We start from the raw sequence: 15,862 nt of genomic DNA, 5'->3' as shown, positions 1-15,862 counted from the left end.
TATACTGAAAAACGAATTTTTAAAATAATTTTTTATATATGAATGATATATTGCTATAACAGTATATTTAACATATTATGATTATTAACTTTCCTAAATATAATTTTAAAAACTTCTTTTTTTACAATTACGTTACAATCTCTATTTAGGAGATGTACAAGATAATTCAAAATAACTTTATGTCCTTCAAGAGATACATTCTTGACAGTATTCTGAGACGATTTTTGGTTTAACAAAAATTTGTTTTAATTTTTAAGTCCCAAAAAATAGCATATCACGAGCTAAATACAGAAGGTAAGCAGAAATGATGCGATCACCGTTACATGCGGATATTACGTAAGACACTTGTTAGGATCAACAGTGACACACAACAGTACAAGGGTGCGTTCCAAAACCTGATTCTGTTAACTTCGAGCATCTTTTAACCTTAATTAAGACAAAAATTCGTACAAAAGGCAGGGTTGGGTAGTGCCAAGTTAAAAAGCTAAAAGTTAAGTTAAAAAGTTGAAAAGTTAAATAATTTTAACTTAACTTAGTTACATTTTAGACTCTTAACTTTTTAACTTTATTTAGTTACATTTTATCGATAACTATTAACTTTTTATTTAAATTTGTTGAAGTTAAAGTCTCAGACTCAAACATATACTTCATTTAGAACATACTCTATATTTTACTTAAAAGTTTTGTTTGTATACATTATTTACATTATGTATTGATTTCAATCTAGCAAAAACCGTATATTTTAATGTATCTAGTTTTTGATAGGTAGAAATCTATATATATATAACAGTACATATATAAACAAAAAGTTTAAATAAAATATAAAGTATATTCTAAATGAAGTATATGTTTGTCATTTCCGTTATTTGTAAGACTCTGAAATCATAAAATAGAAAAAAATTTAACTTTTAATTTTTCAATTACTTTTTTTTATTAACTTAACTTTTAATTGAATTAATTTCATTATACATTAACTTGTATCTTAACTAAATTAAATTTTCAAGGTTGTTAACTTCAACTTAACTTAGTTAAAAGAAAAAAGTAACTTACCCAACCCTGACAAAAGGCTATAGAAGTCAACCTCTGGTTATTAAAATTTCGAGAAAATTGGAAATAGAGAATATGAAAATTTTGACTGCGATTCATTTATTGTTGTACTTATCAATGTTGTATTGCTGAAGATGATTCAAATAGGAGTCGAAACGTACGAAATTATATGGTATTGTTAATGTAATATTTTCTCGAAATTTTAACAACCAGAGGTTGACTCCTATAGCCTTTTGTACGAAATTTTGTCTTAATTGTTGTGATTAAAGGAATTTGAAACTTATAAGTTATTAATTTATTTTATTATTATTATTATTATTATTATCTTTTATCCTTGTTCAATATTCAGTGAACAACAAGGATAAACCCTGCAGTAACATATCTAATCAATATTATAGCACAGTATATACAGTAGCACAACTCTCACGATTTCACCGTGGATAAAAATGAACTGCACATGTGCGAGCGAGGTATGCAACCAATCAGGGCACTGATATTCCATCACGCTTCTTCTCTTTATTGTCGCTATCTGACTGCACCGTTAAAATGTCCATATAAGGAATTTAAATGATCATTTAATGGAAAGTGACAGGAGTAGTATATATTATATGAGAAATAATAAAGTGATACGTGAGAAATAATAAAGTGTTTATCAGAATTTTTTAACAGTAAAGGAAGAATATTTCAAATTGGAAGTTAAATAATATCGATCAGTTAAAATAAAACGGATTGCTATATTATTATTAGTTCTCTTATTGCGTTTATATTTTGTAACTCTGACTATCATTGCAAATAAAAAAAGGTTAAGTTATAAATACAAATCTCCTTATATTTCCTGATAAATAAATGTATATCATGTTTCATTTCTATTTTATTTTCTGTTTCAAATATAATGTATATTGTGTAGGTCTGTTATTTTCCGAAAGTTCTGAACTCTCTCTTATTGCATCAGTGTACACCAGTTCAGAATTTACAGTGGAAAAAGAACAGACCTTGTACAATAAAGTAGAAAAAGAGAAAAGGTTACAACCGAGAGAAGAAGTGAGATGGAATGTCAGTGCCTTGATTGGTTACATACCTCGCTTGCGCATGTGCAGTTCATTTTTATCCACGGTGACATCAAAGGTGCCAACTGAGAGTTGCGCTACTGTATATACTGTGATTATAGCTTCACACTGAACAATGTAAAGCCTGCGGTACACGATGCTTGTTTTCCTGCTGGATTCTTAGCTGGATTAGAATCTTGCCACCATATTGGCTGTGGTACTGACAGTGTCAGCATCATAGCCAATACAATAGCCAGAATTTATTCTAGCTAGCAATCCAGCAAAAAAACAAGCATCGCGTGCTGCTGGCTTAACTTACAACGTGTATTACATTCAGGATTGGATAAAATCATTAAAGTATATCCCGGTATAAAACTTTTCATGCATGAATATGTATAAATATGTATAAATATACATAACGTATAATATTCATAAACATGTATAATTATACATATGTATAGGAAATGCATCCATAGATGTTCATATATCCCTCTTTCTTCCATAAAATTACTTTTTAGTGTAGTAGAAATAATAATAGTCATGTGAAAACAAAAAAATAATTACAGGGATAGTTTTTGCATTATTCGTTAAAAAAAAACAAGTTTGGTAAAATGTAAAAAAATTGCTCATATACAATTTTACCACATATGTCAAAGTCAAGGTCATCGAAAAGTGTTCCCCTATTTTACATAATTACCAATTTTATAACAAATGAAATTTGAAATAAGGCTTCAATGATTAAAGCAATAAAGGTTTATAATGCCAACGCTGTTGTATGTGTGTAATCAAACATTATATATATGTCAATCACCAGCAAATGCGGTACCGAAAATTTACAAAGCCAATTCGTTACTCGTTATAATATCATCCATAGGCAGTCTGTTGCATAATTTAGCTTTATTCTTACATAACATTTTGGACTCATATCTTGATAAACCGTACGGTTATGTGAAAAATAGCTTTCAACTGATAAAAAATATATCTCACACCAAGTTGCCACATGACCATATACTTGTTTCACTTGACGTGTCAATCTTTACTAACGTTCCGACTTGGTTATCAAAAGTATAGAACAAAGGTGGTTAACTATAGACAACAATATCAGTTTGCCTAAAACGGAGTTCATTAAAGCAGGAGCACCCAACTGCCAGCTGCTCGGGGGCAATAGTTGAACGCGCTGGGCAATAGTTGAACGTCTTTGAGCAATAAATGATATGAGGAAAAATAATAAAGGGTATCATATATGAAAGACGCATTTTCTTTCTCTTGTATAATTTTGGTTCATATGTAAATATGTAATAGAAAAAAATAAGATAATTAAAAAAATAATTAGAAAAAAAATTTTTACGTAGTTTGAAATTCTTTTACATTATGTAAATATAAAATGTCTATATATGTTTTTTTTCTTTGTACAATCGCTGTTCGACATATTAGAAAAATATTAAGAATTAAAAAATAATTAAAAAAACAAATTTTGCTTTGTTTTTAAATAAAAACTACAGGTTAAGGATACGAGAAAAAATGTATATAGACATTTATATATGTATGCTATGACGTGATGTTTGTACCGTCCATGACAAGGGTCGTTTGACCCGATCGGAATTAGCACGGCATTTTTGTCCTGTGTCCTCCCATCGCGGAGGACAGGCGTGCCAGCGCTTATCGCGATCACGGGCGACTTAGCGATTGCGTTTCGCCGATTCTTTATTTTTTTGTTAAGCATTTTTCTAGCGTTTTTGTATCATCGGCGGCTACAAAAAACTATGTCAATCTGAAGCTACGTCTCACCAGCCCCGCGGACGTCGAGAGAGAAGATCGGAGACCCGAAGAGGAACGAGGCCGCGAAAGGAGAACGCGCAGGTGAAAAGCTCCTTGATTTTAATAAACTATTTTATTACGAGCATGATCCTCGTACCGGATTCTTTACAGGAGATAGCCCCGTAACAGAGAAAGACGCGGCATGAAGGGAAGACGCAACCCCTTGCCGCCCATCAGGCATGGGGGCCCCGCTGTTGGCGCCACAAGGAGTACCCTACCGAACAATGACGCCCCGTCGCGGAAAAGGAAACCGCACGCCGGGGGAAATTGATTGCTTTGGCATTCGGAAGGTCTTAGGACCCAGATGAGAAAGGGGAAGATCCTGCGAGCAGCCGCCGATTAATGCCCACCAGCAGTTAAATCCCGCGCGCCGAATCCAGGATGCGCGACGCAACAGCGACTAGCGAGGACGTATAGGACCCACGAGAAGGCTCGCGACCAACCAGGAACGATGAGGCTAATCACGTGGGCCTGCGATACCTGCGCGCTCCCGGAAGGACCCCGGGCCGGCACTTATGCTGTGGTGAGCTTCGAGTAAGGACGTTAGAGAGGATATCGAGAGAGAGCCGCAAGGAGAACCCTTGGCGAGACGGCGCAGTACGGTATTGTGAAGCCGCCGATTTCTCATCAGCGGGATCGCACGAATCCGCAATAATTAATTGACATTTGTTTCGTTGAGCTTATTGTCAGAAGCTGTCCGCCATTGTCGACGTGCTACGCGTGATCGTGCCATCCCGTTCGATACGTGGACCGCGAGTATTTCAATCGCGTATTCAACACGCCCGCTGCGGCCACAGCCAGGTCATTTCATGTGTAGAATTAAGGAAAATTTCCTGTCGCGCTTGAGCGCCGGAATCACGCGAGATTCCGGACACTATTCTCGTCATTTCGTATTGTATCGTTCGTCGTGTGTTGTACCTTGTCGTATCGCCTCGAAAGTCTGAAATTATAAATAAAATTCGTATCCGAGCTGTGATCCCGTTCATCTACGACGGGGCGGAGATTTCTTCGCGGGCCGAGCTCAAGATCGAAGTTGCGCACGCGTTAGACAAGGCCAAGCGCCCCGCGATTGCTGCAATCCGGAGATTTTCCGTCGTTATACCATCTACGAGTTGTTGAGTAGTGAGAAGCTTAGAGCTCGCCCCGTGGAGAAGAATTTCTCGCTGCTAATACCGTGAGTCGAGTACGCTGCTTACAAGGGCGATTCCGCCCCCTTGTTCGCCTTACTGACTGCATGAGCAATTATTTATCATCTAACGTGTATGACATCGTGTCGGAAAGAACCGAATATATTTGTAAACTCTTTTCTATTACAAAAGTTATCTATTTTATTGCGTATCGCCCTGCTCGTTTTCCAGGAATCCCTCCGTTCCCGGTCACGAATCACCCCCTCTACCAATCTCGTGGCTGAGCAGTCGGCTATTCGGGTCATCCGTATTCGTGATCGAGAATTTTGAGTTTCCATAGAATTTTGCAAACTAGCGAAAGAGTGGCACGCTCTCTCGTGTCTGGCGCCCAAAAATCCGATGTTTAGAGCACGAGTAATCGCAGATTGTAAAAGCAATTAAAATTACCGACTTTGAGTGGAGAGTACAGCAGATTTGAGAGACAATAAATAGTGGAGATCACAAATGCATGACGAAGATTTTGTGCCACTCTCGTGAGTACGGTCGCAATGCATATAGCCATTTATGTATGTATGTATGTACATTTATGTATGTATATAAACATTTTATATATAACAATAATACAAAAAAAAATAATTTCAGATACCATTCAGGAGAAGTAAAAAATATTCTTTTATACAAATTTAGATAACTCAGAATTAATATAAAATAATAACAATATGAAAGAAAATGATCTGCACACGTCCGTCGGTAAAGCTAGTTCGGTGCGGTGCCAATGACGGCGTTAGCTTAGGTGTTCAGGTGGCGTGACCATCTCGGATTACTAGCGACCTCCTGGCGAGTCAGTGCGCCTATACGGGTTAAGTAATGGATAATATAAGAACTCTCTCTGTCGTGTGTGAACGCGTTGGTGACGAGAATAAAGACTTATCCATCTACCGTGTGTCATTCCTGTTTTACCTTAACTGACTCCTATTCTTACAGCTCAGAAGTGGGATTCCTCCCCATCCTTCCCTGTTGTTTTCCTTACGGATCTTTTCCGCTCGTCAGTACCGTTCACTTTCTCGTCGTCGTGTTCATAAAATTTCCGTGCCTTCCGCCATTTTTTTAGTAGTCACGCCGTTTTCGGTTGTGTTAGTCGGTCCATCGCCGTTATCGGTTCATACGAGTCGACACCGCGTTCTTGGTAACGCTTCTTCGGCTCACAAGTGCCGAGTTCGTTAATCAGTAATACGGGCAGTGCCATACCCATTACTGTTGCATACGTCGCGCTTTAGCTTTCCCACGCGAGTTGATCCTCTAACCGTCAGTTTGAGCGACGTTAAAAAAAATACTTAATGATGTTGACCCGATGAGCTCCGTAATGAGCTCATGAAAGCGGGGATCTTACTCCCTGATAATATACGTGCGTGTATTGAGCGCCTTACAGTGTTCTACGAAAGGAACAAAAACCCGTCGAGACAAAAGAATTCGGATGATGTGGTTGTTGGCGGCTCTACCACTCCTCTTCGTGTCACACAGACTCAAACCGTGCCTGCCCAGGTAGCGTCCAGCTCTATATACAATACTATCAAGGAACTCTCATTGGAGGAAAAAGTTGATCTCCTTATGAGAAGACTAGAAGAAAAGGAAAATAAAATGGAAGCCGCCCCACCGGCTTCGGCTCACAGTCAGTGATGCACATTTGGCCCCCCGGCAACACGGAATCCAGCCCCACCACTTGTACCCCCACCAAGCAGACACCTACCGGCATCGAGTCGGCCGTCTTCGCCGCGAGAGCGAGCGAGACAGCGAGAGGCAGCGCCTGTCCTTCTCGCTTTACCAGTAACTCGTAAACACAAGCGAGTATGAGAGCTCTAATACTCGCTTGTGTTTACGAGTTACTGGTAGAGCGAGAAAGACGGGCGCTGCCTCTCGCTGTCTCGCTCGCTCTCGCGGCGAAGACGGCCGACTCGATGCCGGTAGGTGTCTGCTTGGTGGGGGTACAAGTGGTGGGGCTGGATTCCGTGTTGCCGGGGAGCCAAATGTGCATCACTGCTCACGGTCCGTTCATGGCTCCACAAATGGCGATGACGCCAAACCTTCCCGTAAATACACCAATCACACCGCAGTCGTCACACATGAATTACCTGACGGTTGAAGTACACACATCGCCTGATGATCCATCCGGGAGAGGTCTTCCAGCCTGGGAGTTACCTCCGATATATCAAGCCCAGCAGAACTTTTACTAAGTACGCAACTAAGTTTCCGAGTTTTTTTGATCAATGAAAAATGGAAAATTTCAAGAGAAATACAAAAAATGGTCTATTCAAAGTATCGTCCCTCGCTAGCTACACATTTTTGCCATCTCTCTGGCAATACATGAATACCGCGACGATAAAACGACGCCTCTTTGGACCGAAACCATTCGTCCAACCAATTTTGCACTTCTTCCAAATTGGCCAAGTGTAGCCCAGCCAAGCCATGCGCCATCGACCGTAACAAGTGATAATCGGAAGGGGCCAGGTCTGGTGAATACGGCGGGTGCAGTAGCAGATCCCATTTCAGCGTTTTGATGGTGTCTTGGACGATGAAAGTGCGATGGCACGGAGCGTTGTCGTGCTACAATATCACTCGTTCGTGTCTCGTGTCCCATTCTGGCCATTTTTCGAGCAATGCATGGTTCAAATTGATCAGTTGTTGTCGGTAGCGATGCCCTTTGACAGTTTCGCCCGGTTTCAGCAACTCATAGTACACGGTTTCTTTCTGGTCCCACCAAATGCAGAGCATTGTCTTCTGTCCGAAGCGATTTGGCCGTGCCGTCGATGTTGATGCTTCGCCAGGTGAAAGCCACGATTGTTTGCGTTTGGGATTTTCGAAATATATTCACTTCTCATCTCCAGTAACAATTCGATACCGGAAACTCTTTCTTTCATGCCGCAAAAGCAAAATTTCGGAAGTGGCTCTTCGATTTTCCATCTGTCTCTCAGTCAACTCATGCGGTACCCATTTTCCTTCCTTTTGAATTTTTCTTATGGCATGTAAACGTTTGGAAATACCTTGGCGAGTCATGTTTAATGCCTCCGCAAGTTGATCTTGTGTTTGCGTCATCTTCATCCAATAACGCTTGCAGATAGGCATCTTCAATTGTTTTTGGTCTTCCGGAGCGCTCCTTGTCCTCAGTGTCGAAATCGTCACTTCTGAAGCGTTTAAACCAATTTTCACAGATAGTTTTCGATGGTGTATGTTCGCCGTATGCCTCGTCAAGCAAACGACGTGCTTCAGCTGCATTTGTTTTTAAGTTAAAGCTGAAAAGCAAAGTTTCCCGCAAATGCTGTTTATTTGGCACAAAACTCCACATCTTCATTGTTAGAAAAAATATTTTTGCGTTGCGATATGTGTTGGTATTATGACTGGTTATTGTTGACAGATATCCAAGCTATAAAAAAAATACAACTTTAGACATGTATGTCGACTACATGTGGCGTTAGCGCCATCCATGTGTGAAACCCGGAAACTTAGTTGCGCACCTAGTATATACACAAAGTGCTTCAACGGCGTCAACCGCTCAAGGTTTCCAGACTGTCTCACCGGCACAAATGGTTACTCTACTTATCGCACAGCTACCCATATTCTCGGGTGGCAAAGATGACGACATTGAATCTTGGTTGAAGAAGGTTGAATTCACCGCTAGACTATATGAAATAGGTGAGAAAATTTTAATTATGGTTGCTTCGCAGAAGTTACAGAAAGTGGCTTGAGAATGGTTCGACTTGGACCCCGGATACATACTCAATTCATGGCAGTCTTTTAAGGAAGCCATCACACGTCGTTTCCGTCGACGTATCCCCTTCATGGAAACTATGCAGAAAATCGAGGCCAGACGTTGGAATTCCGATAAGGAATCATTCCAAGCCTACGCAATAGCCAAATTAAAACTATTACACCTTCCGTTACACCTTCCAGACATGGAATATCCAATTCCTGGTAACAGGTATAAACAACTTTGCAATCCGTGCATCAGCCGCGACTCTCAAGGCTGATACCATTGACGACTTCTTCGATCAGATGAGGTACCTCACGAGTGTCTGCTCGGGGGCGAGACGTTCGCCGCCCCCAATTCAAAAAAACAATCAGAAATTCACAAGGGAGACAAAAGACCGTTCCGATTCTACACACACCAAAAGTTCACCACCGACATCGCCGAAGAACAAGGACATCGTTTGCGCATATTGTAAGCCCCAGGGACATTTCAAAACCGAGTGTCTCAAGCTCAAGAGAAAGGAGCAATCTTCTACGGCCTCTTCGTCGACGGCGTCCTAAGTTGCATCGGTGACTACATCCAGAGAAGTCAATACGCCTACGCCAGCGGAGGAAGTCTCCCAATCAGTTGGCTGTGTGGAGTCTTCATGTGCTTTGGCCATAAGTAGTACCACGGTAGAAGTTGACAAAATCAACGGCCGCACATGTAGTTTAATCGCGTTAATAGACACAGGCAGTCCCGTCTCATTCTTACAAGAAACGGATTACAAATTAATCTTTGGTTAAGATTCCAAGTTTGACAAACCAAATGCTCCGCATTTTTAAACGTTAAGTGAATCGGTAATCAATATTATTGATACAAAAGAACTCGATTTCAGTTTGTCTATGTCTCCTCAGTCCTCAGTACAAAACGATCTTTCACATTATTAATAAGGCTACTTGGCCTATTCATGTTATTTTCGGTAGAGATTTTTTGGAAAGAAATAACCTTTCTTTAATTTACAGTCTATCTAGAGCAACGAATAAAGAGCGGCTAGAGCTAATTAAAGAAATCGCTTCAGCCGACATTATGGTCGAAGACCCGTTTATCATTGCTCCAGTGGAAATCAATTCTGACTTCAACTTTGTTGACGAACAAGCCCGTAAAATCATTTCAGAAATCCAGAGTAAACCAGTAGAAACACCTAATGAGGATTATTATGTTAAAGTTAAATTAAAAGATGACGTATCATTTGCGTATCTCGCCAGACGTTTCGCTTGGACTGAGCGCCAGGAGATAGATAAACTCGTTGAAGATTTACGTGTTAGAGATATTATACAGGATTCTACATCCCCGTTCTCGCGTTGTTTTAGTCAAAAAGAAAAACGGAAAGTTTAGACTCTTTGCGTCGACTTACGTCCGCTCAACGCTAAAGTAATAAAACAACACTTCTCGTTTCCAATTATCGAGGATCTGATGGCTCAATTGGCTAACAAAAAAGTATTAACTGTCTTAGGTTTATGCGAAAGTTTTCACGCCATTAAAATACACCCTGAATATACTAAATTCTTTTCATTTGCCACGCCTAGTGGACAATTTGAGTACAAAAGGTTACCCTTTGGCTTTTGCGAATCACCAGCCGAGTTTTAACGCTGAATTATCAATATCCTACAGCCTCTGATTCGAGAAGGAAAAGTGTTGATTTATATAGACGACATTTTAATACATACCGACTCCATCGAGGAAAATCTTCAAATTTTTAAGCAGATTTTGCAGTTGTTGCAAGATCACTCATTCGAAATCAATTTTGCGAAGTGTCAACTTTTTAAAAAACGGATAGAGTATCTGGGTTACATTGTAGATAAGGATGGCGTTATGCTAAGCGATAGACATCTCACTGTCGTAAAGGATTTTCCAGGTAATACGCGAGAATTACAAAGATTCCTAGGCTTAGTGAACTATTTTAGAAAATTTATAAGGAACTTAGCCGTGATAGCAAAACCACTTTACGCTTTACTTAAGAAGTCAACCCCGTATAATTTTGATTGAACAATTGTTTTAATGCGTTCAATGTTTTAAAATCTGCATTAATCTCGAAACCAGTATTGTGCCATTATAATCCGGGGGCATAGACCGAATTACACACAGATGCAAGTACTATCGCGTTGGCAGCTATCTTGTTTCAAAAACAGACCAGTGGAAATCTTGCTCCTGTAGCGTATTACAGCCACTACTGCTATGCAGCTGAAAGTCGATACCATTCATTCGAATTGAAGATGTTGGCCGTGGTTCGCGCCGTAGAGAGATTTCATATTTACATCTATGGTTTAGAATTCACAATCATTACCGATTGTAACGCGTTGGTTCTAGCATCATCCAGAGCGGACCCTCGTATTGCTCGTTGGCAGTTAAAACTCCAAAATTATCGTTTTAAAATGATACACCGGAAAGCCGAAAAAATGTGTCACGTAGATGCATTAAGTAGAGCAGTTACTGCACTAGAGACTATACCTCTGAATGTTGAATTGCAGTGTAAACAACACGCTGATCCCCGGCTACGCGATATTGCTTCCTCGCATGAAAATTTAGAACGTGAGGATTATGTTCTTGTAGAAGGTTTAGTTTATAGAAGATGTAAAGACAAAAAACTCCGTTTCGTAGTACCGGAGTGGATGGTACCTAACATAATTCGGGTCTACCACGACCAATGCGCCCATTGCGGACCAGAAAAAACCGTCCAAGGAATTTATACGAATTATTGGTTCCCGTCGGTGCGTAAAAGAGTCAACCAACACATAGATAATTGTCCCACGTGTCTATTAACAAACTCATCAGTACATTCCAAAGAAGGGGAAAGTCATTGCGAGCTTACCCCAAAAAAGCCTACGGATACTCTCCACACGGACCATTTTGGTCCTTTAATCGAATCGAATACTTCTTATAAACATATTTTATTACTCGTAGATGCATTCACACGCTTCACGTGGTTGTTCCCGGTCAAAACAACTAGTTCCAAAGAAACAATCTCCAGACTGGAGTCAGTATTTAATACATTCGGAAATCCGTCCATTTTAGTGTAGATAGAGGAACCGCGTTCTCCTCATTTGAATTTGCGAATTTCCTGAGGGGGAATGCTATATCGACCACCGCATAGCTGTCGCTGCCCCGTGGGCGAATGGTCTTGTAGAGCGAATCAACCGTTTCCTTAAAGCATCGCTCAAAAAAATGATCGATGATCAAATTACTTGGTCTAATAAAATTAAAGATTTACAGTACATCATAAACAACACTTATCATACTTCTATCAAGGGTATTCCCTCCAAGCTATTACTTGGATATGACATGAAGAATCATTCTGATTCCAAATTAACACAATTCTTAACTAATTTACATAAGGATTCCATGAAAATTCGAGATCATAAAGATTCACGTAACGAGGATCGAGAGATTGCCCTGCAAGCATCAGACTGTATTAAGGCATATAATAAGTTTTACTATGATTTACATAAAACTCCCACAAAATACAATGTTGGCGATTACATTATGATCAAAAATACAGTTTCGAAAATCGGTCAGGATAAGAAATTACGTCTCCCATATAAAGGACAAAATCGAAAAAGTGTTGGACAACTATCGTTATATCGTACAAGACATTCCTGGTTGCCAATTAACCCAAAAGCATTATCACGGAATTTTATCTTCCGGTCGGATTAAACCATGGATTCCGATACCCAAAGACTAATACACAAATATAAGATTTTGTTACTCTCTTTACTATATCTCTATATGTATATGCTACTATACCACCGTTATATCATACCATTATAATATGTGCGTTAATTTTAAGTGCGGCAATATTTTTCGTGATTACATATCTTACAATCATATACTATAATTGATATTTTATTTTTTTTTACTTTTATCGTCACAAAGAAAATAATTTTAAGTTTACGTTAAAAGTGTTATGTAGCTTATTCAGTTTTGGATTATAAGGACACTCAGGGACGAGTGTCACTTCAGGCTGGCCGAGCTGAAAGAGAACGACCTGCACACGCCCGTAAAGCTAGTTCGGCGCGGTGCCAATGATAGCGTTAGCTTAAGTGTTCAGGTGGCGTGACCATCTCGGATTACTAGCGACCTCCTGGCGAGTCAACGAGCCTATACGGGCTAAGTAATGGATAATATAAGAACTCTCTGTTGTGTGTGAACGCGTTGGTGACGAGAATAAAGACTTATCCATCTACCGTGTGTCATTCCTGTTTTATCTTAATCGACTCCTATTCTTACAAATATATGTTTCGAATAAACGTTTCTTATTTATAACAATAATGATACTTAATTCGTAAATATTTGAATGACGATTATAATTTGATATTATATTTCAGGTCTCGTTCTCGACGATTGACAATGTAGTACCGTCTTCTCCCCCTCGTGGCGCCACAAGCTTTAGAGTAACTATTTTTCTTTCTCTTCCCTATCATGCTCTATGCTTTCATGCTTCATAACGTTTTCTGTTCTCGAAGGAGTTACAACTTATAGATACTGTGGTTAGAAAAAGCTATAATGTCAAAAAGAAGTGCGAAGGATGCGGAATTAGAGGCATTGAACGAACATATGAGATGCATGCGGAAAAAATTGAAAAGATTACGGAGAACAGCGGCCGAGGAAGTGATTAATAGCGTTTTCTCTTGGCTGCACTATCGCCCACTAGTGCAACACTCAGACAGTGTACCGTGTTTCCATGGCTGGTGGTAAGCGAACTCATTCGGTGTACCGTGTTTCCGTGGCTACGGTGTAGTGCAAATTTTATGCACGAAGTGGGATTTTGCTACACCGTCTCGAAGAAACCGTGTAGAACCAGTGTGACATTTAAAATTTGAAAATAAAAGTCAAGCGGGAACAGAGTTTTAGTATAATAATGGTACAGTGTACACCATGGTGTGCACCACTCTAGTGTAATGTAGCAGGCACTTGTAGCTGAGTGTAGCGTTTACACGCAACTGGTGCGGTGTGAGACTGCACCCAGTATATCCCAAGAAAAAACGCTATAAGCCTCCTGCTGTCATAGAAATACAGACACAGGCCGAGGAGAAAGAAAATGGTGAGTAAAAATAATATGGATATTCGCAAGCAAATGGAGATGAGCCTTCACTAGAGGAAGGACAAATCGCACATTAATATCGAAGCATGAGTTTTCACTTGAGGGAAGATGTGCTACAAACCTCCACTCGAGGGAGAACAAGAAATCGCTCTTGGCGAAATAATATACTCATTCGAGTCGACATGTTTAAATGTTGCGGTCAGAGACCTGACCGAGAAAAACTCGGAAACGAATCTAAGGAGAGATCAGACGTTTCTTCGTCAGACGATGCTTCGAATACTGATGAAGAAGTAAGAAAAGATAAGAAACCAGAGGAGGTTATGAACGATAATGTCGAGAAAGATGAAGATGCGCCGAGCCTCAGCAAGGAGACTCGAGAAAGTCTCTGCTTGAGAGCAGAACCGACAGACTTGGCTGATGTCGCCCTACATTCAACTTTAGTCGAGGAATAGACAAATTGGATATACAAAGGCCTTTATGAAGGGGACGAAAAGGACAAAAAGAAGCGGGAGGAAGAGGAAAACAATGCGAGCTGATTATAAAAAAATTCCCTAGGAAGGAAGCCTTGTTTGTCGAGGCACCAAAACTTAACCCTGACATTATGGCCTATATGTCGGGAACGGCAAAAAACAGGGATAAACATTTTACCACAGCACAAAATGCGTTAGGCTCAGCGATGTTAGCAGTGACCAAGAGCATTTCCCTAATCCTAGAGCTAGAAGAAGGCGAAATTTCTAGTAAATTACTACAAAATTTGAGAAATGCCGGGAAGTTAATGGCAGGATTACATTATCAAAATTCGACAATGAGAGGAGCCTTCATTATCCCGGGCACTGATGAAAAATACAGACTTATTGAAAAAATCGGATATAACATCCGATCTTTTTGGCGAAAATCTATTTAAACGCCTAAAACATATGAAGTGCCTGGGGAAAATTGTGGAAGAACTCATTCCACACCAACAACTAAAAAATCGCTGAGGATGCAAAATCAGGGAAACCGGAAGAGCCTGCCAAGAAAATCTAGGGACTACCAGCAGCAGGCTCAAAAATAAACAGGTTCCAAAGGTCTCTCCAGTACAAGGATTGCCAGAAGAATTTATCTTGGAACGACAAGAAGGCGACGAAATCGAGCCACTACAGACGCTAAAGGTGAGCAACGTGGCTGGACGACTAAGATTTTTTCAAGAAAAATGGCAGTTAATCACCAAGGGCAAGTTTGTTCAAAATTGTATTAAAAGTTATTCAATCCGTTTCGAGTCGCAGCCTAACCAAACCTTTTTACCAGAAACACCACTATTGCAGGGTTCTCAGACTCTGGAGAATATCAAAAAAGCGATTGATAATTTTTTGTTGTTAGAGGCGGTTAGGCATTGTACTTGGGAAAGTTCCCGGTTTATATCATCATACTTTCTAGTCCCGAAAACCGATGGAACTTTTAGATTTATTTTAAATCTTAAAAAGTTAAATAAGTTTATTATAACAAAGTATTTTAAATTAGGAGACTATCGTACTGTGGCAAAGCTTTAGAGAAAATTTTTTGGCAAAATTAGATTTAGAAAATGCCTATTTTCTTATATCGGTAGATAAAACCTCTTCAAAATACTTAAGATTTATTTTTTAAGGTCAATGTTTCGAATTTACATGCTTACCTTTTGGATTAAACCTCATGTCTTTACGAAGATCATGAGACCAGTAATAGGTTATCTGCGTGATAAAGATTTTACTTCAGTAATTTATCTGGATGATATACTTATCATTGGATCGTCGTGACAGGCGTGTGTAAAAAATATAGAAGTTTCTATCAATCTTTTAGAATCTTTGGGTTTCATTATAAATTACAATAAAAGTATCTTAAGGAGGTTGTAAGGCAAATGCAATATGTTAAGAATTACTTGAAAAAATTACAGACTATTCTAAATTTCATTCAATAATAATACAAAAAAAGTAGAAACAATTGACCATCTGGATCAAAAGTTATTTAAATAAGTAGTAATATTTTT

At 39.4% G+C, this 15,862-nt stretch overlaps 1 long non-coding RNA gene across 1 annotated transcript in view; it reads left to right on the top strand.

Annotated features, from left to right (window-relative positions):
* Positions 1-8,347: 8,347 nt before the first annotated feature.
* The window catches only part of LOC108762217 (uncharacterized), a 9,791-nt gene continuing 2,276 nt past the window's right edge, over positions 8,348-15,862 (top strand). The window contains exons 1-2 of the long non-coding RNA XR_001940154.1: positions 8,348-8,576; positions 9,422-9,428. This is a non-coding gene — a long non-coding RNA (uncharacterized LOC108762217). The remainder of the gene's footprint in view (positions 8,577-9,421; positions 9,429-15,862) is intronic.

Source organism: Trachymyrmex cornetzi, unplaced genomic scaffold (assembly GCF_001594075.2).
Source record: "Trachymyrmex cornetzi isolate Tcor2-1 unplaced genomic scaffold, Tcor1.1 scaffold281, whole genome shotgun sequence".
NCBI lineage: Eukaryota > Metazoa > Arthropoda > Insecta > Hymenoptera > Formicidae > Trachymyrmex > Trachymyrmex cornetzi.
This window is presented reverse-complemented; position numbering and strand designations above follow the sequence as displayed.